The 23,981-nt window shown below is 44.2% G+C and overlaps 1 protein-coding gene across 1 annotated transcript in view; it reads left to right on the plus strand.

Moving 5' to 3' along the window:
* Positions 1-16,225: 16,225 nt before the first annotated feature.
* Positions 16,226-23,981, plus strand: part of frmd6 (FERM domain containing 6) — a 194,895-nt gene continuing 187,139 nt past the window's right edge. The window contains exon 1 of the mRNA XM_062968674.1: positions 16,226-16,452. The gene's annotated coding sequence lies outside the window, so the exon portion shown is untranslated. The remainder of the gene's footprint in view (positions 16,453-23,981) is intronic.

Genomic DNA, 23,981 nt, shown 5'->3' on the forward strand with positions numbered 1-23,981 from the left:
AGGTATAGAGGCTCAGCCCTGTCTCAGTCTCTTGGGAAGAGGCCCCGCCCCTAGCCCCGCCCTTTAGTCCTAAAAGGCCTCTCAGGAGAGGTATAGAGGCTCAGCCCTGTCTCAGTCTCTTGGGAAGAGGCCCCGCCCCTAGCCCCGCCCTTTAGTCCTAAAAGGCCTCTCAGGAGAGGTATAGAGGCTCAGCCCTGTCTTGTGCTCTTGGGAAGAGGCCCCGCCCCTAGCCCCGCCCTTTAGTCCTAAAAGGCCTCTCAGGAGAGGTATAGAGGCTCAGCCCTGTCTCGTGCTCTTGGGAAGAGGCCCCGCCCCTAGCCCCACCCTTTAGTCCTAAAAGGCCTCTCAGGAGAGGTATAGAGGCTCAGCCCTGTCTCAGTCTCTTGGGAAGAGGCCCCGCCCCTAGCCCCGCCCTTTAGTCCTAAAAGGCCTCTCAGGAGAGGTATAGAGGCTCAGCCCTGTCTTGTGCTCTTGGGAAGAGGCCCCGCCCCTAGCCCCGCCCTTTAGTCCTAAAAGGCCTCTCAGGAGAGGTATAGAGGCTCAGCCCTGTCTCAGTCTCTTGGGAAGAGGCCCCGCCCCTAGCCCCGCCCTTTAGTCCTAAAAGGCCTCTCAGGAGAGGTATAGAGGCTCAGCCCTGTCTTGTGCTCTTGGGAAGAGGCCCCGCCCCTAGCCCCGCCCTTTAGTCCTAAAAGGCCTCTCAGGAGAGGTATAGAGGCTCAGCCCTGTCTCGTGCTCTTGGGAAGAGGCCCCGCCCCTAGCCCCACCCTTTAGTCCTAAAAGGCCTCTCAGGAGAGGTATAGAGGCTCAGCCCTGTCTCAGTCTCTTGGGAAGAGGCCCCGCCCCTAGCCCCGCCCTTTAGTCCTAAAAGGCCTCTCAGGAGAGGTATAGAGGCTCAGCCCTGTCTTGTGCTCTTGGGAAGAGGCCCCGCCCCTAGCCCCGCCCTTTAGTCCTAAAAGGCCTCTCAGGAGAGGTATAGAGGCTCAGCCCTGTCTTGTGCTCTTGGGAAGAGGCCCCGCCCCTAGCCCCGCCCTTTAGTCCTAAAAGGCCTCTCAGGAGAGGTATAGAGGCTCAGCCCTGTCTTGTGCTCTTGGGAAGAGGCCCCGCCCCTAGCCCCGCCCTTTAGTCCTAAAAGGCCTCTCAGGAGAGGTATAGAGCAGGGGTCCCCAAACTTTTTTAACAGGGGGCCAGTTCACGGTCCCTCAGACCATTGGAGGGCCAAATTATAGTTTTTTTAAAAACTATGAACAAATTCCTATGCACACTGCACATATCTTATTTTGAAGTAAAAAACAAAACAAAAAGGGAACAAATACAGCCTCAATGTTAATCATCATCATCATCATCATCATAAAAATAATAGAGGGTTGGAAGAGACCCCTTGGGATATCTACTCCAACCCCCTTCTGCTTTTGTGCACCACACCATAATCAAAGCACCGCTGACAGATAGCCACCCAATGACGACAACAACAACAACAACAACAACAACAACAACACCACCATAATAAACATGGTTGGAAGAGACCCCATGGGCCATATAGTCCAACCCCTTTCTCCCTTTGTGAACCAAAACATAAAGCACCCCTGACCAACAATGGCAATAATAATAATAATAATAATAATAATAATAATAATAATAATAATACTGTAATGTTCGGGGTTGGAAGAGTGCTAGCCTTCAAGAAAAATGAATCCATGACAGGGTTGCAAAGGAGGGAGTCTACGTGGCAAGATAAAACGGGAGGTCTCTACCTTTTGCCACAGGCATGCCTCCATTGTTGTTTTGACTCCTCCATCCCAGGTGGGGGAGGAGGCGGAAAAGGAGCATGCAAGGCGAGCAAGGAGGCAGGAAAAGCGTGCACCTTTCCCTCCTCCCTCGCCCCGTGCAGGCCTTCGTCAGAGGCGGCGGCGGGAAAGATGCCTGCAGGGCGAGGGAGGAAAGGCGCATGCCTTTTTCTCGCCCCGTGCATCCCTTCCTCGGCGGCAGCGGGAAAGGTGTGTGTGGGACGAGGAAAAGGCATGAGCCTTTCTCTCTTCTCTCACCCCACGCGCACCTTTCACGCTGCTTTCCTCGGCGGCGGCAGCGGGAAAGCTGCCCGCGAGGTGAGAGAGGAAAGGCACATGCCTTTCCCTCGCCCAGTGCGGCTCTTTCTCAGTGGAGGCAGCAGGAAAGGTGCATGCAGGGCGAAGAAAAGGCGTGCACCTTTCTTTCCTCCCTCACCCCGCGCGCACCTTTCCCGTTGCCTCCCTCGGCGGCAGTAGCAGGAAAGCTGCCCGCGGGGCGAGGGCTGAAAGGTGCATGCTTTTTCCTCGCCCCGTGCGGCCCTTCCTTAGTGGTGGCAGCAGGAAAGCTGCCCATGGTGTGAGGGAGGAAAGCCGCACACCTTTTCCTCGCCTCATGAGGCCCTTCCTCGGCGGCAGCAGCCGGAAAAGTGCCCATGAGGAGAGGTTGACAAGAAACTTCTCCTCCTTCTCCACACCACACTTTCTTGGCAGAGGAGGGAGCCACCACCCCAGGGGCCGGATAAATGGCTCCGATGGGCCGCATGTGGCCCGCGGGCCTTAGTTTGGGGACCCCTGGTATAGAGGCTCAGCCCTGTCTCAGTCTCTTGGGAAGAAGCCCCACCCCTAGCCTCGCCCTTTAGTCCTAAAAGGCCTCTCAGGAGAGGTATAGAGGCTCAGCCCTGTCTCAGTCTCTTGGGAAGAGGCCCCGCCCCTAGCCCCGCCCTTTAGTCCTAAAAGGCCTCTCAGGAGAGGTATAGAGGCTCAGCCCTGTCTCGTGCTCTTGGGAAGAGGCCCCGCCCCTAGCCCCGCCCTTTAGTCCTAAAAGGCCTCTCAGGAGAGGTATAGAGGCTCAGCCCTGTCTTGTGCTCTTGGGAAGAGGCCCCGCCCCTAGCCCCGCCCTTTAGTCCTAAAAGGCCTCTCAGGAGAGGTATAGAGGCTCAGCCCTGTCTTGTGCTCTTGGGAAGTGGCCCCGCCCCTAGCCCCGCCCTTTAGTCCTAAAAGGCCTCTTAGGAGAGGTATAGAGGCTCAGCCCTGTCTCAGTCTCTTGGGAAGAAGCCCCACCCCTAGCCTCGCCCTTTAGTCCTAAAAGGCCTCTCAGGAGAGGTATAGAGGCTCAGCCCTGTCTCAGTCTCTTGGGAAGAGGCCCCGCCCCTAGCCCCGCCCTTTAGTCCTAAAAGGCCTCTCAGGAGAGGTATAGAGGCTCAGCCCTGTCTTGTGCTCTTGGGAAGAGGCCCCGCCCCTAGCCTCGCCCTTTAGTCCTAAAAGGCCTCTTAGGAGAGGTATAGAGGCTCAGCCCTGTCTCAGTCTCTTGGGAAGAAGCCCCACCCCTAGCCCCGCCCTTTAGTCCTAAAAGGCCTCTCAGGAGAGGTATAGAGGCTCAGCCCTGTCTCAGTCTCTTGGGAAGAGGCCCCGCCCCTAGCCCCGCCCTTTAGTCCTAAAAGGCCTCTCAGGAGAGGTATAGAGGCTCAGCCCTGTCTCAGGCTCTAGCTCTGTCCTCTATGTCCCAACAAGCGCCTCAGGAGAGGTATAGATTCTCAGCCCTGTCTCGGGCTCTTGGGAAGAAGCCACGCCCCCTCCTCTAGCTCCGCCCCCTGTGTCCTAACAGGCATCTTGGGGGCTCAGCCATGTCTCCGGCACTTGGGAAATGGCCCCGCCCCTCCCCTGGTCCCGCCCCCATGTCCTAATAGGTGCCTCAGGAGAGAGGTAGAGGTTCAACCCTGTCTCGCGCTCTTGGAAGCGGAATACATAAAGTACTTTTTCTAAATCTTTTCTTCTTTCTTTTATATTTTCATTGCCCCCAAACACACCTGTGACCATCACCGCCCCCCTGGATCACTGCAGCGCCCACCAGGGGGTGGTAGTGCCCACTTTGGGAATCACTGCCCTACATTGTCCTCTTTGCGCAAGGAACTGAAGACCTGGTGGTTCCTGCAGGGTTTTGAGCAAAATTAGTCCATAGACACCCCTCACCCCCGGTTGTCAACAAAGACCCTGCTCTGTACTTTATCCACTCCCTGGCCCTATGAAACTCTGATGCACATGTTTTACCTATCTCTTATAACTGACCATGTCTACCTTGAAGTCCCATTTACTGGAATTTGAACCCTTAATGGAGTATATTGATTTTTAGTTGTAATTTTATGTCTGTTTTTAATAGAATTGTTTTGGTTCTGTCTTATGATGTCGTTTATTATGTTTACTATGTTTAACTTTGGTGTATTGAAGGGACCATAAGCCAGAAAATGGTAAACTTTTGCATATGTGGCTTTGCCTCTGCATATATCATATTAGCTTTTTATACAGACAATGTAAGCTCTTTGCATAAACCAAAGTAGTGCTTGTGACACAGGGCCTGTGCCCCTCTCTTCTTGTGCGCTGGTGCCTTTCTCCAGAAAGTTCTGAGGAGAGAAGCTAGCTCAGAGTAAACAAGTTAGGTCACAGACATCACTTGTGCCAAAATAGGTGTGGAAGGTGAGGAAGACCATCAGCAATTGGTCAAGTTTAGATAAGCCAAGATATATATTCTTTGTTAACTGCAACACGCTTCGCAGTAGCCATTTTGCATGGTATAAACCTTTGTGTGTGTAAGGCTGTTTGCCTTATAATAACTATTATAACAATTAATACTTTACCTTTTGTACTCTCACAGGACTGGGATTTTTTTGCCTGATTTGCCTTCTGAGCCAGAACCCTTTTGATAAATTGTCTGGTGTTTTTTGACAATTGAATGTTTTTGCATGTTGGAAATTACCTTGAGTTCTCTCAAGAAGATGAAGCAGTAGATCAATAAAGTTTTATTTATTTATTTACTTGTAACATGTAATGCAGTTTAAAACTGCATTCTATGAATCTACACTGACCATACAATGCAGATTTAAACTGGCAGTGTAGATGGGGACCATATAATGGTTCCAAACTCTATTACATGACAGTGGACATAGATCCTAGTAGTGTAGTAATAGTAGTACAGTAGCAGTAATCACACTACACTGTTGAAGTGGTTCTATCCCACTACAAAATCCAGAATTTCTCAGGAGGCAGCTATAGGGGTTAAAGTGAAACAATAATGCTTTAACAGTGTGGTGTGATATTGTCCATATTGGATTTTTTTTTGAAGTATTCTGAAAGAAAGGTGGCATATAAATGAAACAAACAAACAAACAAACACTCTGCCACCAAATGAGGAAACAAATGTGACTCTTACATAATGCAACACACAATCCATATCAATATGCTCAATAACTCCATGCTCAACTCTACTTTTTTTAAAATATATTTTTATTGAAGTTTTACCTTATAAGATAGAGTAAATTAACATCAAAAGAGTGAGAACATTTGATTGTATAGAAAGTAGGAAAACTGCGATTAAAAAAGGATCAAAAAGGGAGAGAGAGAATAAAAACAAAAAACAAAAACAAAGCTAAAGTATCCATATTTTGAGATAGAAAGATAGATAGATAGATAGATAGATAGATAGATAGATAGATAGATATATCTGAACAAATGGCGATATAATAATGCAAAAGTACTTGGCAAAGAAACACACCAAAAAGCAAAAAAAAGCATTAGCACTAGCTTTAAACACTTTGAGTAAAATTGCTAGGTTAGAAGCAGCTAACATTGGTAATGTTCTAACAAAGAACTGCCAAAAACTGTTAAAGTTAAACTAAACAGTCATTGTTGTTCCAGTACCACTGTTGGAAAAAAAAAAAAAAATAATAATAATAATAATAATAATAATAATAATAATAATAATAAACTTTTACAATACTCTACTTTTACAATGTTCTGCTGAAGACAGATGTTATGCCATGCATGCAAAAAGGATAACTTCATGCTCAAGGGAAGGCACACAAGTGTAAATCATTAAGAATGTACCATGATATATTTTCATTTGGGGAGAAAAGAAAGGGAAGATCTCAGCTCAGGAACAAGAATTGTCCTGAATTTTCTTGCAATTTTTAGTCATCGGTGTCAAGCATGATTCTTTGAGAAAAGACGGGAATTGGCCCAGTGATGTGGAGTGGAGACGATTTGTGAGCTGTTACGTAAGAAGAGGGAAATGCCCAGGTGAGGATGACATTAGGCAAGAATGACTCAAGGGAGGGAAAACACCTTTCTTCCAAGCTCTTACACAATGTGCCAATGAATATATTATGAGCAGCAACAAAGAATCAGTCGCTTGGAAATGAATCAAGAGTGTGTCTACACTGTAAAGTTAATGCAGTTTGACACCACTGGAATTGCCATGGCTGAATGCTACAAAATTCTAGGAGATGTAGTTTGGTGAGACAGAAAAATTGTAATTACAGTAGAGTCTCACTTATCCAACACTCACTTATCCAACGTTCCGGATTATCCAACGCATTTTTATAGTCAATGTTTTCAATGCATTGTGATATTTTGGTGCTAAGTTCGTAAATACAGTAATTACTACATACAGTAAAGTCTCACTTATCCAACATAAACGGGCCGGCAGAACGTTGGATAAGTGAATATGTTGGATAATAAGGAGGGATTAAGGAAAAGCCTATTAAACATTAAATTAGGTTATGATTTTGCAAATTAAGCACCAAAACATCATGTTATACAACAAATTTGACAGAAAAAGTAGTTCAATACACAGTAATGCTATGTAGTAATTACTGTATTTACGAATTTAGCACCAAAATATCATGATGTATTGAAAACATTGACTACAAAAATGCGTTGGATAATCCAGAATGTTGGATAAGCGAGTGTTGGATAAGTGAGAGACTACTGTAGCATTAATGTGTAATGAACTACTTTTTCTGTCAGATTTGTTGTATAGCATGATGTTTTGGTGCTTAATTTGTAAAATCATAACCTATTTTGATGTTTAATAGGCTTTTTCTTAATCTCTCCTTATTATCCAACATATTCGCTTATCCAACATTCTGCCGGCCCGTTTATGTTGGATAAGTGAGACTCTACTATAGTTGTAAAACTTTCAGGATTCCATAGCATGAATCAGGGCACTGAAAGTAGCATCAAACTGCAATGATTTTACAGTGTAGCAAGTCGCAAAGCATCCCCTGACTTTGCCATAAGCAGGGCAAAGCCAGTTAAGCCCAGAAGAAACCATGGTTCTCACCAAAAGTGCTGTATTATTTTAATGACAGCCAGAAATCAACCCATCATAGAATCATGAGTTGGAAGAGACCACATGGGCCATTTACTCCAACTCCCTATCATGCAGGAAAAGTGCAAAGTATCCCTGTCAATATCAGGGGAAAGGTTTGCCACAGTGAAGTTGTGGACCGGCTACAGGTTGAACATGGCCTCGTGTAATAGAAACCATCACCAAGGTGAAGATCCTTCTTCAGTACTGGTTTGGCACCTCCATGCAATAGAGTGAAAGGTCCCAAGAAGAAGCTGAATGTCTTGTCATCTCTTATTGTGCTGGTACGGCTGTACCAGAAGCTCTGACTTTATTTTCTTGCTGCTAATGTTTGCAGTCATAGGACAGGCCGCCTGTCAATCATCATTAAGTTTGGTTCGGCCCCTTGTTCAGGGCTCTGGGAGGGAAAGAGCCATTTTTAAGTCAGTCTCACTTAAGGAAGCTAAGCTATAGGGACGTAGACCAGCTTGACCCATAGAAAAGCTTCATATCTCATTAACATCCGGGGATATAGAACATCCGAGAAACAGAAACAGAGATTCCAGGGGAAAAGGTCCTAAAAGCTCTGGCTGAGAGATCACAGCCTCTCAGACTCACAGCTCCTGAGGGAAACAGTCCCAAGTTTCCAAAGAAACCTTGGAGAGAGAACAGCATCACAGATCCACGGAACCCCAGCTGAAACATCTGCAAGCCTTGGTTGGTAGGTCTACTCGATGCCCAGACGCATTTGGAATCGGTAGTAGGTCACACATCAGCTAGGCCCATATGATAGACAGCCTGGGAGAGCTTATAAGGGGATTTTCCCTTTACAGAGAAAGTACAGTCATCCAAAGCCAATTGCCCGTCCCCTGGGGACAAGAATGAAAAGCCAACAGTTTATTAAGGAAACCTTGAAGTGTTATTTGACTCCTTGAAGATTTATTATTTGTTCATCAATAAAGACTTTGTTATTTCAAGAAAGACTCAAAAGGCCATCCTTTTCAGGGAAATCCTCAAGAACCTCTCTTTCAAGGCATCCTGGCTTCCTGCTGGGCATAAAATATACGTCCTATACAAAGACAATAGTTACAGGCCCAGCGCATGACAGAACACTTATCCACCTAGTCTTGGAACATCAACACTGGCCTGTCGGAAAGCAAAAAGGAGCGAGGCCATTTCCCGGTATTCAATCGATGGCATTCCTCACTCAGCCTTGGGAAAACACATCTGAGAGCAAATGGGATGGCAAGACATTGACAGGTGTTTGCAAAGGAAAGGACACAGATGACTCATATGGTACAGATGATTTGATCCAAGCTGACAACTTGATGGTGTTCGTTCCAATACTGATGCCGTTCTCTGCAAGAGAAGCTACGGAGATGTGCTTGATGTGCTTGGCTGAGAAGCCAGGAGGGTGAAACAACCATCTGTGGGATTATGTCAGAATTCATCTGAATCAGAAGAGCCGCCATCCACTGCCGCTGCCAAGTGTAACAATACAACAGTGCCCTGTAGCTTCACTGGCACTGAGTCGATGGGTTGTGTCTATCTCAGGTTTATCAATAATGGAGGAGGATGCCTCTCACTGGCTGCAGATGTTAACCTAACATCATCCAATAATACTGGATCACAGCTCCCATTGACAATACAACCCAGATAATGACAGTAGCATTGAGAAAAGCTGGCATGCAACATGGTCTCTTTGAAAGAGGATCATTAGCCATAGACTTCTTAGTGAATCTGGAAATGATGAGTTTTTAAAATGTGACTATAAAGAATGTTTTAAGAAAGAATCACATGTCCCATGAGCCAGAGAATGAATCACTTGACTTCCAGATGTGGTTGACTTGAATCTCCCAGTTTTCCCACCTTTAGCTATGCTGTAACCAGTTGGACATACTGGTTACGGCTGATCAGAGTGCCAATTCACTGCCTTCGGGATCACAACGCAAGTCCCAACTGCGTAGTGTGATGCTCCTCATCAGAATTAAGACTCCTTGGAATCTTGTCTCTGATTTGCAGTTTTTTGACCATGGATTGTTTGGGCACCAGATGCTTCTTGCCTCCATAGCTTCTGACCTAGGAAGCCTGGATCTTGTTTGAAGCTGGGAGCAGGACATTTAGGAGCTGCTGGGAGTTTACTTCCCTTGTTTCCACCTAAGAAAGATACACTAAAAGACATTGCGTTCACAGAAGACAATGTCTTCTTGAGTGTTGTAGCCCAGCCTCCATCTGAGCTGTCAAGTGAGCCTGAGATTGGGCCTATTCAGCCTGTGATTGTCCCTGCACCTGCCTTGCCAGAGGACTCTGGTTTTGGGCCTGAGATGCAACCACCGTTTGTCCCAGTGGATTCTGGGACCAGAGACAGAGTGGTTGCAAGCAGGCATTGTGAACCACATTCCTCACAGCAGTCAAGGTCGGATCTCCAGGTGCCAGATGGACATTCTAGTTTGGATGTAGGAGCTGATAAAGTGGAGAGGGATAATGAGTTTGACAGGAAGAAAGCGATAACTCACTTGAGGAGGGAACGGGAGTTTGTGAAAAGAAGTAGATGGTTGCTTTTGAAGCAAAATAATGAGCAATCTTCTCACGGAAAAAAGACCTTGAATTTCCCTTTAAAAGGTTTGCTTTCTCTGACATAGCCAGAGATGGTAACATTGCTAATCCAAGAGAGAAAGATCTTTGCTCTGTGTTCCTGTGCAGCCTGTATCTTGCTTCAAGTTCCAGCCTCACTTCTGCCTGTGATTCAAGTTGAATGTTCCAGTGACTTTGCCGTTTGGATCTCTATTCTAGCCAAGACTGTGGCCTTGTTTTCCAGCATTGACTTTGTACCTTGGACTGCCTTGGAGTTTGATCTTGCATTTTAGCCTTGTTTCCTGTATTTCCAGTTTGTCTCATGCCTTGGAATTAATCCTTGATAGCTGGTTTGGATTATTCTTGATACCTTTCTTGGGACTTACTTTGATATCCGGTTTGGACTATGTTCTTTGAGTGACTTTTATAGACTCTTGCTTCAAGATTTTCAAGTACTTTGTTCTTGTGGACTTAAACCCATTTTATTGACTTTGAACTCTGATTTTGCTATTGCTCCTATATAATCTTCAATAAACAGCTTGCTTGCTATATTCTGAAGCTTCAGTGTGGTTTTGAGGTGCCTACATGGCCTAGGGGTGCAACATTGAGTTTGTAAAAGAAATCAATCCTTAAAATCATAGAGTTGGAAGAAACCCCAAGGATCATCCAGTCCAACCCCCTGCCATGAAAGAACACACATTCAAAGCACCCACAACAGATGGCCATCCGACTGTTGTGACTCAGCCACCTTTGTGTGACTCTGATGAGGATTTTGGGATGCAGTTTCCAGATGATGGGATTCAAGTTCAGGATGAGTTTCAAGATGACTCTGATGGGGATTATGGGATTCAGGTGCAGAGTGTTCCTGCTGTGGGAGATGAGGAGCAGGGAGGCTTTCCCACAGGAAGAAATGATGTTGCTAATGATGATGGTTTTCAGGTGCAAGTAGCAGAAAGGGAGAGCGGTTCCCAGCCTCAGTCTGATAACACTAACGAGCTCTGTGGCATTGAAAGCGAAAGCAATGAGGCTGTGTCTCTAGATCGGGCTAGTCATTTGGAAATTCGGGGGTTGCACAGAAGTTTCAGAATAGCACATAATAGGGAGTTCAAAGGGCAAAGAAATGCCTTCATGTCATGCTATTAAAACAGTCTGCTGAGAGGGAAATCTTCATCAATTTTCCTCGCTTGAATCAAGAACCAAGTCTGCTTTCCTGTATAGCCTGGATGTTTCCTCATTTCTGGGACTTTGGCTTCATTTTAAGGACTTTGTTTCATGCTTAATGTTTCCATGGATTTGTTCTTACAGCCTTGTTTTTGTAACTATCTTTTGTAACTGAACTTTTGCCTTTTATTAACTCTCTTTTCCCTATTTCCTAATAAACTACAAAAGGCTACATTTGGTGTGCAGTCTGGTGTCTTTAGCAAGGTGAAGCTAACCTGAGGTGCGACACCGACCTTGATTTAAAAAACTCCAGAGAAGGAATCTCCATCACCTTAATAAAGAGAATGTCTACCTCCACCACACCACCTTGAACACAACTGATCTTCTCTGGTTTCAGAACCTGAGCAAGGCTGCAGTGCTTACTATTTGGACTGAGAGACCATGAAGAAGAAATATCAAGGTTGGCTTGCTGCGAGTTTTTCGAGCAGCATAACCATGTTCCAGTAGCATTCTCTCCTGATGTTTCACCTGCATCTGTGACGGGCATCTTCAGAGGTTCTGTTGGCAGTGAGGTAAGTGGAGTGTGTATATACAGTGACAGACTTGACTGGATGCTTGTTGATCAGAAAGATCATTTGTCTCACCAGGGATTGTCTTATGAGGAGAGAGCCCCACTCCTTTTCTCAGATCCACTATCCTTTTCGTCCTCAGTCCTGGCAAGAAACCTTCCTGTATACAGTTTGGATGTTTTTCTCCTTTTCTGTTGTGTAGCAATTTTGGGGTGTGTGGACACGCCATCAATTTGGCACTGGGGCCCTCCCAGCTCCTTTTCCCTCTTAGCCAACGGAGCCAAAGCTGGAAGAAAAGGCCGGCTGATCCCAAACCACATTGAGAGGCATCCAGGGCTGAGTTGGATCCCAGGAGGCGGTTACATAATGATTTTATTTCTTGCCACGGTGAAATTGACTCCCTTCCCACTGGATAGAGCCTTTGTCAGCAAAACGGGGACAAGGCTGCCAAACCCGACATTTTCCTCGCCTCGAAGCTGTGTAGGTTTTGGCTCCGCTCATTTGACCAGAGACTGAAAACCAAATGTCTTGAGTGAGTCAGCTCAAGATCTAGAGCTCAAAGGAAGAGAAATAGCATTTCTTTCCACAATGGATGGAGGGAAGTCAGCTCAGTCAGCCAGGGCTGTGGATTGTGTGCTTCATGTTCCCAAAACCGAAGATCAGGCATATTACTTTTGGCACATGGTGTACCCTTCAACATTTCAGAAATGAAAACCAGGACACTGAGATTCTTTTTTTTCTTTTATTTTTAAATAATTTTATTAGGATTTTCAAGAAGACAAATACAACATAAAACAATGGGTTGCAAGGATGTGAGGGAATAGGGGAATGGGTGCTGGGGAGGCTTGAAATGTAATAAAATTAAAAGGGACAGTAGAAAAAGAGGGAGACAAAAAAAAAAAAGAAACACATAGAGAGTTAAAAACAGAGGGGACTTCCGCGACGCATCGTAGAGGCTTGAGTTTTGCTTAGTCCATATTCTCTTGCAGTCTTCGTTCGATTATTCTGTTCCTTTAAGAGTTCTGTTCTTCTCAATGTCTGTTGTAAGATGTTTAGGATGTTTAATTATCTATTTATTTATACGTATATCTATATATTTATTTCTGTCTAAGAAGAGAAAGAAAAAAAATTAAATTATTTGTTTATTTATTTGTTTATTGTTTATTTATCCTCTTTTTATTTGATTTTAGGTTATGTGGGAATTTAGATTCCCATCAGGTTCGGCTCGAGGTCGAGTCTATTTCTTATAGCTCAATTTAAGATGTAGTCGGGAGTCATTTTTATTGATTAAGTTCCTTTTTTTTCCTTCCCTCTTTACATTTATTTTGTTTTATATTGATTGTTTATTTTTTTATTTATTACCTTGTAATAAAAAATGTGGATTATTCTTGAGTGGCATCCCCTGTCTGTTTTATTCTTTTAGTTCATTTGTACTAATATATCTGTCCACCTGTTGCCACTTAGTTTCTGTTCTTGGAGTTCCCTTTTGTTTTGCTAATAAAAATGTTAATCTATCCATGTTTTTTATTTCGAGAACTTTTACTAACCATTCTGTTTTTGTGGGTACTTCCTTTTGTCGCCAGTGTCTGGCATAAACTATTCTAGCCGCTGTTGTGAGGAAGATCATCAGTTTCTCGTCGTTCGTCCCTGCTTGTAGTTTGGATATACCTAATAAATAGGTTTCCGGTAATTGGATAAATTTCGTCTCTAATATTTTTTGTATATTGTTGTGTATCATAGTCCAATATTCCCTTGCTTTGCAACATTTCCACCATAGGTGGTAAAAGCCACCTTCCTCCCTACCACATTTCCAGCAGTTCGTATTTAAATTTTTGTTTATGTAGCCAAGTTTTTTTGGTGTCATATACCATCTGTAAAATAGCTTCATCCAATTTTCTTTTAATTCAAGGGCATATGTTAGAGATTCTTAAAGGGAAAGTATAGGGTAATGTAGCAGTGTAATTTGTAGCAGTTTGCTTTTGTCTGAGTCAACTGGGAAGGCCAAAATTCCACTCTTTCCTCTTTTTCCTTCCCTTCCTGAATTAATTCCAAACAAATGATGTTTAGACTTCGAACTCAGTTTGTAGCAACTGGAATAATATGAGAATGAAGGGGGGAAAGTGGGAGCAGGAGACTGAAATTGTGGTTGTTTCAAAGTAGCTGGAACAATGGGAGCTTTGAGAATAAATTTTGACTGTCAATGGCAAATCAGGAAAGTATCACACCCAGAATCCTTCCACCAGAAAGCTCTCAATGGCCTAAAGGAGACCTGCTTTCCCTTTGAGAATGCCATTGGGCACACAAGGCACTTGAGTGTCACTTAATTCTTTCCCTTTCCCAATTTGTCTCATTTGTTTGTCAGTTCCTTCTTACACCACTACCTGTAAGCTGTTTTTAATACAGCCCCCCCCCCCCCCCGCTTATTATTTATTATTTATTTATTTGCAGCATTTATATTCCACCCTTCTCACCCTGAAGGGAACTCAGGGTGAACCACAGAACATATACATGGCAAACATTAAATGCCGTTAGACATACAGAACAGACAATAGATATGTCGGCATTTTTCCAACTTCGGCATCCTGGAGGTTGTGCTCGATTCCGGCCACAGGGGGTGCTGTTGGTCTGTCCTCTATGATGACAAACCCTTGATCACAAACTTTTCCTCCTGTTCTTTGATCGCTGGCATGTCTGATATTTCCTTTTATGGTGCCGTAAAATACCTCCCCGCTTAAGCAGTGTTTAATTTCTTTACTCACAGCTGTTTTTGATCTGCTTAGGTGGACAGTGAGCTGGGCTGAAGGTCGGGTGCTCACCCCAACCTGGGCTTTGAACTACCAACCTTTCAGTCAGTAGAGATCTATTGCTGCTGGCGATTAGCCGGCTGTGCTAAAGGCAGGCCTGAAGGATATCTGTAGTGGAGAAAAGTGAAGGAAAGGATGTCCCACTGGATTCATGCCCCACATTTTTCCCCATTCTGCTTCAGAAGCTCTTCCTTTTTTCTATGGGCAGCTGTTGGATTCCATTTCAGAATGCATCTACACTGCAGAATTTATGCAAATCAACACCACTTTCTGTCATGATTCAATTATAAGAAACCATAGGAGTTAGTTATACAGTAGAGTCTCACTTATCCAACATAAACGGGCCGGCAGAACGTTGGATAAGTGAATATGCTGGATAATAAGGAGAGATTAAGGAGAAGCCTATTAAACATCAAATTAGGTAATGATTTTACAAATGAAGCACCAAAACATCATGTTATACAACAAATTTGACAGAAAAAGTAGTTCAATATGCAGTAATGCTACGTAGTAATTACTGTATTTATGAACTTAGCACCAAAATATCATGATATATTGAAAACATTGACTACAAAATGTGTTGGATAATCCAGAACGTTGGATAAGCGAATGTCGGATAAGTGAGACTTTACTGTAGTTTAACAAGGTTGTTATCCTTCTCTATCAGAACACTGGTGCCTCACCAAACTATAACTCCCAGATATCCAAAGCATTGAGTCATGGCAGTTAAAAGGATAAGTGCATTAACTATAGAAGTAGATACACCTTAGGTGACACTACCATAGTGATGCCACTGGGAGTGCAATTGTCCCTCCACATTGGCAGCTTTGACTTTGCGGGATTTGGTTATTCATGGAATTGGTGAATCCCCAGGATTCTCTAGATCCTCTAATATCATTGTTCAACTGTGGAACTCTCTGCCTTGGAGTCTAGAGGAAGCTCCTTCTTTGGAGAATTTTAAACAGAGGTTGGATGGCCATCTGTCAGTGGGGCTTTGATTGTGCTTTTCCTGCATGGCAGGGGGTTGGTCTAGATGGCCCATGTGGTCTCTTCCAATATTATTATTTTATGATTCTATGATTCTATAATGGCTAATTTCTAGGTTGTCCAATGCACTTCTACAACCAGTTTCAAGCAGAAGGTGACTGCAGAGTTGTACTGAAAGAAGTAGACATTCATACAGAGGTGTCCTCTCAGGTTTGTTAAAAAGGGCAATTTCTTTATTCATAGTTTTTCACTTTCATGGGGGTCTTGTGCCCCTCATTCTAACAAATGTGGAAAGCTGAGTATACACCCAAACTGTGTCTTCGGGGGAAACATACCACTTTCTGGATTCCCATGCCTCCAAATCTTTCTTGGAAATGTCTTTAAAGCCCTACACGGAGAAGGAGTCCTCCACAAGCTAAGTCAAAGGATCTGAAATCTATTTGTTGAATGCTGAAGAAATTAGCAAGCTTAGGGTGGCTTCCGCGGTTCTGAATCTGGGTGATAAAAGGCGCTTCCATTGAGCCTTTTGTATTAGACATGAAGGAACCACAATTGCACGTCTGTCATCACCCGACTCTTCCTTCTGCGGCACTCAGAACCAAGCAAACCACATTCCTCCTTGGCTCCATAATCCCCAGCTGCTCCTTCCTTTTCTTTGGGGGGGAAACAAGTCGCGGCTTGAATCCAGGCTCTCTCGACTTCCTCTCGATTGGCGCTGCAAAGGCGCTAAAGCCCTCTGACAAAGCCACAGCATCACCCATCCCACCTCTCCAGGTGAGAAGTTCTCATTGAGAGCATAAACCAGGTTTTAAAGCACAAGCTTTCTCCAACCCGACTCCAAAACCCAGCCCTGCTGATCTCAGCTCTTGTCTGAAATGTATTCTATTTATCTCCTCCTTCCGTTCTGAGCTGCAGGTAAGGACATGCCCAAGGAGAGCTTGGTAGACACCCAGAACGGGCAGGACTTGTCTTCCTATCCCAGCAATTTCCAGTGAGCAACACCCCGCCTGATGCTTTGTTAGCAGGAGAAATGGGGCTGGACGCCTTCAGCCGCCTCTGTCTCCTCTTTCCCAAGCAAATCCTGCTCTGAATGTGTCCGGACGCTTAAGGAGAACATCGGCCTCCAACTCTTCTTTGGGGTCTCGAGGTTGTCCATCTCAGCTGCTCCAGAACTTGGAATTTAGCATGGAGCTACAGCAAGGATGCAACACCTGAACACCCCCGGCCACCAGGTAGGAGAAATGTCTCTTTCCATTTATACAAGTGGGTGTATATACTAGGCATGGGCAAACCTTGGTCCTTCAGCCAGTAGGCTGTTGGGAATTGTTGGAGTTGAAGTCCAAAACACCTGGAAGGCCAAAGTTTGCCCATGCCTGGTATACACTGTGAAATTAATGCAGTTTGATATTGCTTTAACAGCTATGGATTAATGAGAGCTGTAGTTTAAGGACAAAGGTGCTGGTGCCTCACCAAACTACAAATCCCATACTTCCACAGCACTGAGCCATGGGAGTTAAAATGGTCACAGCATTGGGCCACGGCAATGACAATGGTGTCACCGTGCATTAATCCTACAGTGCAAATGCACACGCTTTGGATATTGGAGTGGAAATGAAAGATCTGTGACATTGCCATAGCATTGCGGTGTGATATTCCCTTCCTATAAACAGAGAGGTTCATACATTAGCTGCAACCTCGAAATGATAAATGTCCTATTGCTAAGAAACGCAATGGAGCAATGTCTTTGAACTTTGATTTGAATTTTGGCTGAATTTGTCTCCTAAGTCGCTTTGAGTTTCCTTGTGAAATCTTCTCCTTCTCCTTCTCCTTCTCCTTCTCCTTCTCTTTCTCTTTCTCTTTCTCTTTCTCCTTCTTCTTCTTACATGACTCAGTGCTGTGGAAGCATGGGATTTGTAGTTTGGTGAGGTACCAGCACTCTTCGGCAGAGAAAGCTCGAGTTCTTGTAAAACATCTTATGACTCCATAGCGTTGAACCATGGCTGTTAAAGTGGTGCCAAACTGCATTAATCCTACAGCGTATGTGCCACCCAGAGTCACTTCCAGATGTATAAACTACCTCCATGTGCTGAATTACATGTGTACTCTCCATTCAAAATAGCAAGAGCCTTTTACAAATGGCTTTGTTCATTGAGCAAGATTGCGAGATCATGAGCTTTACAACCGCATTACTTGGGCAATTGGTTTGATGATGCCTGTCGTCTTGCTAAGGATCACTGCACATGGATAACGCAGTGGATTGTGAACCATAGGTGTTGACCGGACATCTTCTGTAATGGTTGTTCTTACTCTTTTCCTATTAGCTTTTGATATCAGGAAGGCACATTTGGATAGGTGAAGCCTTCTGTTGACGCGGTGCTGTTTTCAATAGGAATACAGTTTTCGGACGCAATATTTTCCTGGTAGAATTAATGACATTTGCACACTCTTTTCAAGCTTTGTTAGAAAGCATATCAACCTGAAAATGCAGATTAATTTGGTCACTGATGCATTAGTGGAGTGAGTGTAAGCCCAGAGCCCTTCAACCTTCTGGCCTTTTCCAGAATATCTTTGACTCTCTGAACTTTCAAAATGGAAACATTCGTTCAAGTTCAAATAGATGGTGGTGAAGTGTCCTATTTTTGGAGATTGGATGGATGGTAACTCTCTTTAAAGATGGGGTGACAAGGGGATTTCAGAGGCATATTGAGATGTGTTGTGGATCCCTAAGAAAAGGGGTGAAGAGAGGCAAGGGAGGATGTATGTTGAGTATAGGTTGCTAAATTCCATTGTATTGTGACCAACAGAAAAGATGTATGTCCTCTATAGCAAAAGGAGGTTGGACTGGATGGATTCTATGATGAACTTTCGAGATGGAATGGATGGTGGTGGAGTCTCCTTCTCTGAAGGTCTTTAAACAGAGGCTGCATGACCATCTTTTGGAAGGGTTTGCGTTGTGTCTTCCTGCCTGACAGAATAGAGATGGACTGGATTGTCCTCGAAGTCTTCTCAAACTTTAAGATGCTATGAATTTTTGAACCTTCAAGATGGAATGGATGATGGCTGAGTCTCTTTCTCTTGAGGTCTTTAAACAGAGGCTATCTGGATATCTGTTGGGAGGGCTTGGCCTAAGTCTTCCTGCATAGGAGAATGGGGCTGGACTAGATGGTCCTTGGGGATCTTCTCAAACTTTAGGAACTTTCAAGATGGAAACGTTCATGCTGGAATTGATGGTGGCAGACCCTCATTCTTGCCTAGAAACACATTTAGACTGGATGACCTTTGGGGTCTCTTCCAACTCTTTTATTCTATGATTCCATATCCCACATTTTTCCTGGGCCTGGGGCTCATGTCAGCTTATAATGTTTACTAAATTAATCATAGATAGATAGATAGATAGATAGATAGATAGATAGATATACTAGCTGTGCCCGGCCACGCGTTACTGTGGCAAAGTGGTGGTGGTATTGGTTAAAAATTGTTGTGTAATTTTTATTTGACGTTATTTGCATTTTTTTAATTAATTTTATTGTAAGTTATATTTTTATTTATTATATTTTATTATTTTCTTGTATTATTTTTAGTTATTTTCTGTTATTATAGTATTTTATTGTATCAATTTTTTAGTGTTTTTTATTATTTTTTATTGGGTTGCTAGGAGACCAAGTTGGAGGAGCTTAGCCTTCTAACTGGCAGCAATTGGATAAAAGCAATTATTCCTCTCTCTCTAATTAGGACTTTATTTTTCTTTTCTTTTTGTTGTATCAACCTAGAGGTGAGGATGATGGGTTGTGTTGTCAAATTTCGAGGTTGAGGGGCCTGTAGTTTTGTTGTTTTGTGGGTCGCCGTGATGCCATCACTCATATATATATATATATATATATATATATGAACTCTTTCAATAAGGGAGAGTAAACTGATGGTAAGAAATCTACTTTCTGAAACCACCATTCCCCAAATGGCAGTTATGGAAATGTAACTCCCACAGGTTCGGGCCACAGAATGCTGTGTCTCTGAGCCTCCATGGGAGGAGACAAGAGCTGTCAATCATCAGTGGTTGGTTTCCCATTGGTTGTGGGGACATCCCACTGCTATGCTTGACAGTCCTGCTCTCCTGAGTCAATTCTCCACATATGAAGGATTCAGTAAAAGGGATTTTCAGAGGCATGTTGGGGTAGGTTGTGGACCCCCAAGAAGAAGTGTAAAAAGAGACAAAGGGGAAAGTATGTTGAGTGTATGTTGCAAATTTCCATTGCATTTGGGGTCAACAGGGAAGAAAAACTGTTGCTAAGAGCAAGTTGGTTTCAACTTTAAAGACAACAAAGATAGAACTATAGAATGCAGTTTGGCACCACTTCAACTGCCATGGCTGGATGCTATGGCATCCTTGGAGTTATAGTTTTAGCCTTCCCTGCCAAAAGTGCTGGTACATCACCAAACTACAATTCCCATGATGCCATAGCATTGAGCCATGGCAGGTAACGTGATGCCAAAACTGCATTAATTCCACAATGTACTTCAAGTCAACCCATCCTTGACAACTCTGCTGTGTCAATTTTTGTGCAGAATAAATTCTGAACTATTAATGGGTTTTTTTATGCTCGAAACCAACTTTTATTGAAAAACAAACCAAGAACTCTTTGCAATTCATTAGGTACGCATTTCCTTGACTTTTTTCCCATTTGCCAAAGTTTTTTTTTGTCAGGCACAGGTTGGACTCTCTTCGTCATCTTCTTGTAAAGTCCCCTCAAAAATTCATCAAACACAAAGGAACTGTCTTTTTCTCTTGGGCTGGATCTATGTTCCCATATGATGGAGTGACACTGACATTATAGTGCACTTCAGACTTCAAAGGCTGTGTGTATCTGGGGCTTTTCCGCAGGATTCACATCTTAAAGTCTTTTTTAAAGTCTCCAAAAAACTCCAAAGTAAACTTTCAGAATCCTGGATCTACATACATTTCCATATCATGCAGTTTAGTTTGGTTCAGACTTGGAAGCATGGGCAAACCTCGGCCCTCCCTCCGAGTGTTTGGGACTCCAACTCCCACCATTCCTGGGAGTTAGGAACCCAAAACACTCAGAGAGAGTTCACATTGGAAATGCCTCCAAAAACTCCCACCAAAGTGTGTCTTCAAAAACTATTGTGCCCTTCGGGTGTTTCGGACTCCAACTCCCACCATTCCCAACAGCCTACCAGCTTCATGTCCAACCTATGGAGACCCTGAGACCAATCTATCATGGGATTTTCTTCGCAAGATTTGTTCTGGGGGATTTTGCCTTTGCCTTTTTCTGAGGCTGAGAGAATATGTCTTGGGTCAAAATGACCCAATGGGTTTTCATGGCCAAGAGATGAGTCAAACCTTGGTCTTCAGCCTTATGGCCCAATACTCACATCATCATACTATGCTGAAGAATATTTGAAAACTATGCCATTTGTAAGACCTTCTTCCAGCAGTAAGACAACTGTTAAAACAAAATGAACAAGGCATTCCATCCCTCCAATCTCTCCCTGTTCAGTGTCCTCTGGGCGAGAAGGAAACCATCTCTCATCTCTGGGTTTCTGCAAAATGCCTGTTGCCAACACCCCCTTTGTCCTTACGAGCAGCAAGCTACATCAGCCCCTAATTGCCGGCTTGAGGAGGCCCCTGCGGTAGAGAAACATTCCAAACCCACAATCATCCGAGGCTCCCGACTTGTCTAAACCACTTCCAGTTTGTCAACACCCTGTTTGGTTTTGTTAAGCATCTCCCTCTTGGATGCAACACTCCTGCAAGTGCGATGGAGAGCAATTACCAGCCAGCCCTCCAAGCCAGCACCAGGTTAATTGCTATAGCATGCATTCCAGAGCAGGGCTGCCAGATCTCAAGGACTAGGCCTGAGTCTCCAAGCTTCAAGACCAAACTTGGCACATGGAGCCCCCATGACCTATTCTACATCATGCCGCTGTTTGGAGGGAGGTGAACCATGGACGATGGGACTTTCATATGGGAGCTGTAGTTCTCCCGCACCCACTGAACCCAGCTGACATTGGATCTAGCCTAAACTTCTAACACAGGCAAACAATGGCTTTCTCAAATGACCCGGGTCCCCAAGCTAGTAAATAATAAATAAGGTCACTCAGTGAGTTTTCAAAGCCAAGTGGGGATTTGAACTGGGGTCAACCAAGTCATAGTTCAACACTCAGGTTAAGGCTGGGTCTATAGTACACTATCTGGCAAATCCAGGACAAGTCTGGAGAAGAAATACTCTGTCTTGTCTGGGAGTGGTGACAGCATTACCATAGGCATAATCCATCCCTTTTTCCCTACGCTTCTCAGTTGATAGCAGTAGTTTCTTGTGCAGACAGCAGACCGATCCGAATTGGACTTGCCACAAATCAGAGTCAGGTTGGAGGCATATAACAGCAACAACATGGCTAAAGAATAAACAAAAATACGAAACCTCCAAAAAGACCTGTCTTTCTCTGCAAATCCTAATGTCCTATGTGTTGTTGAGAGATTAAAGAATTAAAAACATCGGCGATGGCAGCTACGGAGGACTAAAATAACACAAAGACCAATTTGGATCCTGTCCTACCTTTTGGAAGCCTTGCAATATTGAGATTGAGACAGATTTTTGTAAAAAAATAACCGAATGAATACAATATGTTCTTCTTGAAACCAAACCATAGGAATCAAGTCAACCTGTTTGTCTGTCTAGCCATAAGAATTGGTGGCTCTCATGTTGAGTGGATGGCAACTCAACTTTGGGCTTTAGGTTCTGGGGTGAGTTTAAAAGGAGCTCTCCAAAGTGTTAAACCCAGCAAGTGAAAAATTCAGCACCTCGGACAGCTCTTTTTCCAATGGTCTGAAACCCAGAATGGATTTTGCAGCCCACTGTCAGTGCAACGGACTCAGCATTGCTTATTCTCCCCTTGGTTCCTTAATTGGTCCAGTAGACAGCTCTGTGTTGGACTGTAAACCAGGCATGGGCAAACTTTGGTCCATCCAGGTGTTTTGGACTTCAACTCCCACCATTCCTAACAGCCTCAGGCCCCTTCCTTTTCCCCCTCGGCCGCTTAAGCGGCCGAGGGGCAAAAGGAAAGGGCTTGAGGCTGTTAGGAATGGTGGGAGTTGAAGTCCAAAACACCTGGACGGACCAAAGTTTGCCCATACCTGCTCTAAATGCACCCCAGGACAGGGAACAAAGAACAAGGAACCTCCAATTCATTGAGGGTTGAAGACCACCAGAGCTTTGAGAACACCAGGACTAATTCTGGTTTTGGAAGACCTCACCTGGAATGATCCTGTGTCTAGTTCTGGGCACGACTATTCAGGAAGGAAGATGGACAGTGCCAATCAAAGGACTGGAAACTATAGATCCCTCTGAGGAGTGGCTTAGCTGGTTGAGTATGTTTAGTTTGGAGAAAAGAAAGTTAAGAGGGTACAAAGTAGCTATGTGTGATGAGTCATGGGCCATGTAGTCCCGTTTCTGGTACTGTAGTGCCAGATGAAGAGGAGAACTTGGGTTTTTCACCGTCTCAGTCAGAATTGGAACCTTCCCAGCCAGATTTGGGAACCTTGCACCTGCAAGAGATTTGTCTTCCAGAAGTCTGTCAAACAAGCCCTGAGCCTAAATCTCCTGTGTTTTCTCGCCACGAGTTTTGTAAACAACAGAGGGGAGTTCAAGCAGCGTCTCGCAGGAGTGCTAGGATAGCTGCTAAGAATTCAGCTGATTAAGCCTGCTTTCCATGGGAAACTTTAAGGAGTCATGCATCTGGACTCAGAGATTAGCTTTCGTTTCTGGTTCCCCAGAGAACTGCTCTTTGGTGGGAAAACTAGACCCTATTTAGGTGTTTTGCCCACAAAGGGATCTTGCGGAGTCAATTCGTCAGCTACTGGAGTAAGTTGTGTGTGGACAGCGCGCTCCGTTTCCAAGCCTCGTTCCTGTTTCAAGCCTTGTTCCTGATTCCAAGCCTTCGCTCCCGTTTCCAAGCCTTCGTTCCCGTTTCCAGCCTTGTTTACCTCCACGGATCTTGCCTTGTTTTCCAGGACTCAGCCTTGCCTTGTTTTCCGGATTTTGCCAAGTAATTCCACGGATCTTGTTCTTGCTCCTCGTTTCCTTGTTGCCTTGAATCAAGCCTTGTGTTCCAAGAATCAAGTTATTTCCTAGCCTTGCTCAAGTTCATGGACTAAAGGACCTTGTCATCTCCCCTCACTTGCTTGGCAAGTGAGTGTTTCGGTTATTGGATTACAACTTTGGACCTTAATATTTCATATTGGACATTGTTTCTTTGGACTAATTTTGACCTTTCCTGAAAGGTCTACTTCTGGACTATTTCATACACTTGCTTTTATTAACTTTATATATTTCCTTAATAAAGATATTAGATAGATTCTGGCCTCTGTGTATGGTTATTGGTGCTCTGCAGCCTGGGTCGTGACACTATGTTTCAATAGGATTGTTGTATCTGGTCATGTTCCAGAAGTATTCTCTCCTGACGTTTCGCCCACATCTATGGCAGGCATCCTCAGAGGTTTATTTACAGTATTTACCGTATTTATATTCCACACTTCTCACCCTGAAGGGGACTCACATATAAGGCAAACATTCACATATTACACATATAAGGCAAACATTCACATATTACACATATAAAGCAAACATTCACATATTACACATATAAGGCAAACATTCAATGCCTTGACATAGAACAAAGTCAGAGACAAACACAGGCTCCCTGCTGGCCTCGAACTCATGACCTCTTGGTCAGAGTGATTTGT

The sequence above is a fragment of the Anolis carolinensis genome, chromosome 1, assembly GCF_035594765.1.
Source record: "Anolis carolinensis isolate JA03-04 chromosome 1, rAnoCar3.1.pri, whole genome shotgun sequence".
NCBI lineage: Eukaryota > Metazoa > Chordata > Lepidosauria > Squamata > Dactyloidae > Anolis > Anolis carolinensis.